The sequence below is a fragment of the Brassica napus genome, unplaced genomic scaffold (genome assembly GCF_020379485.1).
Source record: "Brassica napus cultivar Da-Ae unplaced genomic scaffold, Da-Ae ScsIHWf_1087;HRSCAF=1551, whole genome shotgun sequence".
Classification (NCBI taxonomy): Eukaryota; Viridiplantae; Streptophyta; class Magnoliopsida; order Brassicales; family Brassicaceae; genus Brassica; species Brassica napus.
The window spans coordinates 165001-173729 of record NW_026014511.1 but is presented as its reverse complement, the minus strand read 5'-3'; the positions used below and the strand labels follow the sequence as shown (position 1 = coordinate 173729).

At 48.8% G+C, this 8729-nt stretch overlaps 1 pseudogene; it reads left to right on the top strand.

Annotated features, from left to right (window-relative positions):
• The first annotated feature begins 6892 nt into the window (after positions 1-6892).
• Positions 6893-8729, top strand: part of LOC125595782 — a 5652-nt pseudogene continuing 3815 nt past the window's right edge.

Sequence of the window (8729 nt, the reverse complement as noted above, 5' to 3'; positions counted from 1 at the left end):
CTGGAACAACCCTTTTCCGATCATATTTGGGCTCACAAAGCTGTGTGTAGCTCCAGTATCAAACAGTACGTGTGTTTCCACACCACCAATACATAGGGTCCCTACATAAGACCCCCCCCCCTTTTCTAATCATCTAATCCATTCTAAGTTCTGTACCATGCCAATCTACAGAATTGAAAAATAATGGATCTAGAATGTTACCAGTGATCACAAGGAACGGTCCAGCCTCTGCTGCGTCCTTGGTCAGTTCATACACACGCGGTGCTGAGGTCTGACCTCAGGTCTGGCTTGGCTTGCTGGCCTCCCCACGTCCTTTAGCCTCAGCTTGCATCTTGGGACATTCCCAGCGTAGGTGTCCCATCTTACCGCAGTAATGACAGCTTCTGGGGTCACTCCCCGAGCCTTGTCCACGGTTCTCTGACCGTCCAGGACAGTCTCTAGCAATGTGGCCCATCTTGCCACAACGGGTGCAAGCCCCCTTTGCCTTCCAACACTCTCCACCATGATGCCTTCCACATGAAGAGCACTCCGGCCTATCACTTGAGGCCTTGCCCCCTTCGGTCATGTCCCTCTTTCTCTTCTGGTCGCTTCCGGATCCACTAGAAGCCGTGTGGCCCCTAGACTTCAGCTTGGCCTCTTCGTCCAAGTTAGTCTCCACCATAGCCATGTGTTCCACCAGTTCAGACACTGTCTGGAAGTGACCAATGGAGCAATAGGTTCAAAGTTCGACCCTTAGGCCTCGAACAAACCTACGTATCTGTACCGTCTCCTCCTCCAACTCCTTGCCCACATATCGTCTGAGCCGGTTGAACTTCTCTTCGTACTCACGTACTGTTATGCGTCCTTGAATCAAGTCTAGGAACTGAGACTCCAGACGGTCCCAAGCTTCAGCCGGGAAGTATTTGTGGTTGAACTCCACCTCGAAGTCTGAGAACCACTCAATTGTCCCATTGGTGCATTTGTCCAGAGCTAACCACCAGTTATGTGCGTCACCTTCCAGGAAGTGAACCGCAATGTCCTTCTTGTACTCCTCTGGGCAACGAGTTGAGCTGAAATTCCGAGCCAATCTGCTCCTCCACTCATCTGCCTCAATGGGATCAGAACTACCAGCAAACTGCTTTGTACCCAGCTTGGAGATGTGAGCTAGAAGGCTCAAGTAATCCACTCTCCTAAGTGTAAGAGCTGGTGGATCGATCTCCATTACCTCAGCTTCGACCGTAGCTCGGTCCTCGGCTGTCCTGGCAGCTGTTCGAGCTACTTGTGCAGCTGCACGAGCTACACCAGCTGCTGTCCCTGCTGTCCTAGCTACTCTCTGAGTTGCCTGAACCGTGGCCTGAGCTGGGGTGATCTAGCCAACCGATGAGTTCACAAAAGGGGTAAATGCCTGCGTGAAAGGCAATATCTGAGTGCCCATGGTGTAGCATCCCCGATCCTGGATAGGATCATCCAGACAGGCCTTAGTGCGAGGAGACGCACCAGTCAGGTCACATGACCTAAAGAAAAGCGTGTCATGGTCCAAAACGTGGTTAAGGGAATCAGGTAGCTGGAACTTAACCAAAATAAGGCAGAGGCAAGCTCAAAGGAGCTGGACAAGCGAGCTGGTAGCTGGACGAGATCCAGGTGAAGCTCGATGAAGTGGGTGATCAGAATGGATCATGGGAGAACTAAGGCTAGGTCTGGAAATAGACCAAGGGAATTAGAAGGATTGAAGATGATAAAGGAATCAAGCTGGACACAGTGTATAACAGCTGGGTGATGCAGTAAGCAAGCTCGACCAGCTAGGTGAAGTGTCGTGCAGCTCGATGTAGCTCACTGAAGTGTAGGTCAGCTCCTTGAGCTAGATGGTCTAGCTCACTCAGCTGGGTCAGCTGGGGATCAGCTCAATTCAGCTGGACTGAGTGTTCAAGTCATGGGCAGTTGGGCCGGGTCCGGACAGTGACCGGGCCATGTGGGCGACCCGTGTGTGCCGATGGGCTGGTTGGCTCTTGGGATTGAGCCAGGAGCTTGGGCAATCCGTGTGGGATTGTTTTGGACATGTCCAGGAGTGGTTTGGAAGTTTCAGGGCGTCTGGTAACAGCCATAGGCGAAAGGGTGCAATCTGTACCATTGATTAAATCAATGGCCAGAAATGATACCGAAAGGGTGCAACCTTTGGAAAGGTAACTGCCCTTTCTTCTATAAAAGGAAGGCAAGTCCGCGTCTTTGCAGGCACGCCAGGGCTTCCTCCTACACCCTGAAACACAAAGAAAAACAGATAAAATACAGAGAGTTGGTCGGATCCAACATCCAACCCCAAGAGTGGTGTGAAGGCCACAAAGAGGCAGTTTCGGGAGAGATCAGATGGGAAGCTATGAACGACCCTTTGATTGGTTTTGATTCATGTGGAAATCACCCAAAGCATCTTCCAGGGCCTGAGAAGACACGCAAATAGTCAGGGAAGGAGAGGGATGGCCGGATTCCACTTCCTATGGCCATGAGAGCCTTAAGGAGAGAGGTGTGTGGGAAGAAAGTTTCATGGGAGTTGGAAACGACCCTGTGATGGAGTTTGTTCATGGATGCTCACGTCCTAGGCTTCCTTTATGTCTTGGGAACACATACAAATATCCAGGAGAGAAGATAGAAGGTCGGACTCCACTCCCAATGGCATAGACAGCCTTGAAGGCGGATGCAGTGTAGAAATCAGTTTCATGGGAGTTCAAGGGAAGAGATGAGCGACCCTTGCCTGGATCTTATCATTACTGTAAGTATATGATAAGGGCTTGATAAGACATGATGGGGGCGTGCTTTGGAGGAGCATGGACGTCCATGATAAGGGAAGGCACATGATCTAATCAGATCATGTATAAGGTAACCGGTTTATGATTACTTTCCGGTTTATGTTTATGTCTCTTGTGGAACTGGTTCCGGCCAAGCATGTCACGCCCTTGAAAACTACATATAATGTGATGTGATCTAAGGATCTAGTAGTTGAGGAAGGGGCCGGATCATTGTTGGTACAACTCGTCCATATGGTGTGATGGACGGATGCAATGCATTGGCCATACTATATGGGGCGGCACATGGGAACTGGGTTTGTGTTGATCACGGCCTGATCCATCAGAGGGTGATCTATGTATGGGTATGATTGGCCATGATCATAATCCAGGGGTGAAGAGTCGTGACCTTTCAGCAAGGTAGTTATACATGACAGTTAACTGAGTAAATGGAAACTGTTGTGGGACAGCGGTAGTGGCCGCATGAGGAGAACGCCGTGTGTCATCTGGTCTTGGCAAGGATAGACAACCTGAACCATAGGTGATGGATAAAGGTGTCTGATCTGATTGATCAAAGGATGCACCGGTTATAAGGGTATGGGACATGGTTCCATGGCCGGTTAGGTAAGTGTGAAGACTCATCAGTTCTGAGTCATGTGGGGTGGTTGGTTTATTGACTTAGGATCTGATGGGCATTATTAGTACATGATAGGACTTGGCTCCAGGGGAGAATACGCTTAAGACTTGATAACACTGAACCATGGCCTTGGCTGGTTCAGGGGTGATGTCCATGGCCTTAGCCAGACTGATCATGATCGGGATCCATATGATCTGGGTCGATTCATTGGATTCCGATTATGGGAATCTATTAGTTGGGATTTATCATGAGTTTTCATGAATTTTAATTAATTTTTGGAGCACTTTTGAAAGTGGCCAGAAATGTAGCTGAAGACTTCCCAAAAGTACTTGGTCTGTGGGGATGGTTGGCTGAATGACTACGTACTGAAGGGAAGAGTATATGCAGGTATAAGAGAGCTGTACGAGTAGACGGAGAGCTGGTCGAAGCTACCTCACAGCTCTATCAGCTGGGTCGAGAGTGATGGAACCTCAAGTGAAGTGGTTCATCTCAGCTAGCTGGATGAGCTAGCTAAACAGCTAAGTCAGCTGGGACAATGAGCTAACAAGCTCCGTGGATGTGGCAAAGGTATGATCTAGCAATGTTGCATAGATCTAGATAGAATGGTTAGGGGAATGGAACCTCAGATTTGTATGCCTTGATTTGGGTTCGGGATTGACCTTGGAGCTAGCTGGTAGTTGAGTATACTAACCATTAGTCGAGGTGATTCGACCAGGCAAGTATTATATTGGCTATAGACCAATGGTTAAGTAGAGAATATCCGCTGTGATGAGTTTAAATGATCTAAGCTAGGGAATGACTAAGGTAGTCTTAAGCTAAGGTCTAAGTTAGCCCTCGCCTATGGGCGATAATATAGATAAAGGGTGAAATTTTGAGAGGTTCGGTCAGTGTATGGACCGAGCGACGTGAGGCATCGACCGCGGCCTAGTCGGCCGGGATCGGGTCTTACACATGGACTTAACCACATCCATCACCTCGCGCATAGATGGCTCGGCCAACTCCTCCACCCCATCTCCTGGTCCGGTCTTGTCTCCTGCATGGGAGGAATCACCTTCCTTCTCCCGTCCCTCTTGTTGTTTCTCGCCCAGGTTATAAACCTGAACCTCAGTAGGCAGGAACGTCGCTAAGGGTTCCCCGGTCTCCTCATTAACCAGTCCCGTCTGGGTTGGTAACACTTGAGTGGGGTTGGCCCCATCTCCTATGACCGGTCCAGAACCACCAGCCGCTTCCTTGCCCTTTTGGGACTTAGTCCGCTCAGTTCCCTTAGGCAAAAACACTTAGTGTTAGTCCAAACGTATAAACCTCATCTCATGATTAGAACTAAGCAAAACAACATCAAACCAAACAAACACAAACAACCCGTGAGACCCAGCAGCCGGACGTGGGGTGAACACATAACCCAAACCAATCCTAGAATCAAGCATGCTCTGATACGAACTTGTAAGACCCGATCCCGACTCTTAAGCCCAAACTGATCTGCGGCCTTAACCTTTCAATCTAAGTCCGAGTGAACCAAGTTTTAAGTCTTATCTTTCTAAATTCAATTCAATTCAACTGAGGTTCAGTACAATAATCTAAACAAGGAAACATAAGGGGCAAATCAATTGTATAAATATAAACTGAGATTTATACATCATTCTTAGGTTCTTCCTAATAAGTTATACACACTTAGTCTAACATAAGTTCACAAGTTGCACAATAGGCTATCAGTATTTCACATCTATCTACAATGACCCAATCACCACACATCTTCCCATGGCCTGAGTCATGACGGTGCCTTTCCCTTACCATGGTCCATGTCCGATCCAGAAACCACACAAGACACAATGCACATTCATAAGGCCGATATCCTAACATCAAGTCTAGATAAGCATGGTTCGGCTACTTAGAATCTATAACCTTTCCAAACCAACATACTCAAATAAATTCCAAAAAACTAATTAAAATTCATGATAATCCCTGATAAATCCCAACTAGGAGATTCCCATAAACAGTTTCCAACGAAACACACTAGAACATCCAAATCTGACCATGAACAGTCCGGCCAAAGGCCAAGGACTTGGATACTGAACCGGCCAGGCCCTTGGTTCAGTGCTCCCTGTATGAACAGAACAAACGAACACAATAATCTGATAGGACAAGCAAATCTAAAGATATAGAGAGAGTAGATGTAGGCGCATAGCAAACCGGCCACAAGCCCGATCGGATCATCAGCCGGCTAGGGCCGATTGCTTGCCGTCCACACCACTGACCTTAGGCATTCTCTCCCCAGGCGCCATCTCCTTCTCTTTGTCCTTCTCTCTGTCTCTGTGTCTGGTATCCATCTCCTCAGGCCTTGCTTTGCACGATTCGGTTTCTCCTGGAACAGCCAAGCCTCTCGCCGGTTCTCTCCTTGGATCACCGGTTCTCTCTTCTCTTTTTGGGGTTTGTCTCTCACGATTTTGGCAGAGGTTTCCCTTAAGAATTCTGTGTCAAATTCTGGATCCAGGGCTCTGTATTTATAGAGAAAGGGAGTCAGAACTGCCATGGGGCCGAAGTGGTGGGAGTTGTAACCGAAAAGGTGTCTCTCTCTCCCTTGCAACCGTTCGGTAATACCTGCCCCCAACCGGTCCTCAACTGGCTCCAACTGCTCCTGTCCCTGTCGGTTCTCTATTTTGAAGCCAAGGCCAAGCCCTTTAACTGACCGTCCATACCGTGGCCGCACCATCTAACCGAACCACCATAACCGTCCTTGTATCCGCCCCAACCGTCGCGAACATGAACACTCGGCCCAGCTGAGTCGAGCTGACTGCTAGCTGGTCCCAGCTGAGTGAGCTAGTTCTTCTAGCTCCACGAACTGATGCATACTGACTGAGCTCCCATTGAGCTTCCCTGAGCTGCCCAAGCTCGGCCGCTGTCCCATACAGCTCCCACATCACTCGTCCAGCTCTATTAAACCCATTCATTCTTCACCCTGGTTAAGTCTCAACACTTTGATGCCTTTAACCCTATGTCTGAGCCAGGATACGCTTGTCTACTGGTCTAATGACCTGACTGGTGTGTCTCCCCGCACCATGGCTTGTCCCAACGATCCTATCTCGGACCAGGAACATGACACCCAAGACTTCTGTTTTGGTTGGATCGTACGCATAGCTTCCGGATATCACTAAACAGCCTGCTTTTGCCAACCCAGGGACGGTATTTGTTCGGAAGCAGTGCTGCAATGTAAAGTCTAAAACGACTCTCGACAATGGATATCTCGGCTCTCGCATGAACCATCGATTCTTTGAACGCAAGTTGCGCCCCAAGCCTTCTGGCCGAGGGCACGTCTGCCTAGGTGTCACAAATCGTCGTCCCCCCATCCTCTCGAGGATATGGGACGAAAGCTGATCTCCCGACGCGGTTGGCCAAAATCCGAGCTAAGGACGCCAGGAGCGTCTTGACATGCGGTGGTGAATTCAATTCTCGTCATATAGTCAGACATTCCGGTCCAAAAGCTCTTGATGACCCAAAGTCTTCAACATGACCCCAGGTCAGGCGGGATCACCCGATGAGTTTAAGCATATCAATAAGCGGAGGAAAAGAAACTAACAAGGATTCCCTTAGTAACGGCGAGCGAACCAGGAAGAGCCCAGCTTGAAAATCGGACATCTTTGGCGTTCGAATTGTAGTGTGGAGAAGCGTCCTCAGCGACGGACTGGGCCCAAGTTCCCTTGAAAGGGGCGCCAGAGAGGGTGAGAGCCCCGTCGAGCCCGGACCCTGTTGCACCACATCGGGCGCTGTCTACGAGTCGGGTTGTTTGGGAATGCAGCCCCAGTCGGGCGGTAAATTCCGTCCAAGGCTAAATATGGGTGAGAGACCGATAGCAAACAAGTACCGCAAGGTAAAGATGAAAAGGACTTTGAAAAGAGAGACAAAGAGTTCTTGAAATTGTCGGGAGGGAAGCGGATGGGGGCCGGCGATTCATCCCAGTCGGATGCGGAACGGAGCAATCTGGTCTGCCGATCGATTCGGGCCGTGGTGACCTAAGCTCGGGCTTTTGTTACTCCCGCGGAGACGTCGCTGCCTTAATCGTGGTCTGCAGCACACGCCTCACGGCATGCCTTGACATCTGCGTGCTCAGGGCGTCGGCCTGTGGGCTCCCCATTCGACCCGTCTTGAAACACGGACCAAGGAGTCTGATATGTGTGCGAGTCAACGGGTGAGTAAGCCCATAAAGCACAAGGAAGATGATTGGCTGGATCCCTCAAGGGTGCACAGCCGACCGACCTTGATCTTCTGAGAAGGGTTCGAGTGTGAGCATGCCTGTCAGGACCCGAAAGATGGTGAACTATGACTGAGCGGGGCGAAGCCAGAGGAAACTCTGGTGGAGGCCCACAGCGATACTGACGTGCAAATTGTTCGTCTGACTTGGGTATAGGGGTGAAAGACTAATCGAACCATCTAGTAGCTGGTTCCTTCTGAAGTTTCCCTCAGGATAGCTGGAGCTGGGAAACAAGTTCTATCGGGTAAAGCCAATGATTAGAGGCATCGGAGACGCAATGTCCTCGACCTATTCTCAAACTTTAAATAGGTAGGACGGGGTGGCTGCTTTGTTGAGCCATCCCACGGAATCGAGAGCTCCAAGTGGGCTATTTTTGGTAAGCAGAACTGGCGATGCGGGATGAACCAGAAGCCGGGTTACGGGTGACCAACTACAAGCTAACCTAGAACCCACAAAGGGTGTTGGTGGATTAAGACAGCAGGACTGTGACACCCCCGATCATAGATAACTGGAACTGACACGGTCGATGTTCCCTGATGGTCGACCCGAGGTTCTCGAAATAAATTCGATCGCCTTAGACCAACAACCAAAGAACACAGACGCTCCTATCGGATATTACTCTAGGCTTTTCAACCCGATAAAGAAATATTCGATAGTTAGTTCGTCCCGGACAAGGACTAATATCATATGAGAACTCGTGATTTATAAACATCTTTTATACATTATTTATTTACTTTAAACATCTTACAAAGTGTTATAGTTTTATCATATGGCCTATTGCCCAACAACGTTTTAAGTAAATATACATCAAAAGGTACATTAAAAGGACAACAAAATACTACCGCTGGTTGGCTGTTCCTTCCGTCCAAAAAGTAAAGTGTCTCCCGCCTAAGGGTTACCTGCACACACGAATGAGTCATGAGCAACTAATTTACTCAGTGAATCTAGAATCACAACACAATCAATAATAAACCAAACAGTTATCAAATGTATATACATGATCATGCAAGTACTAGTACTATACTTTAATATCGATCATCATTGTGAATTCTTATTTTAAACATCACTTCCACAACACCCGCCCGTTACCATACTC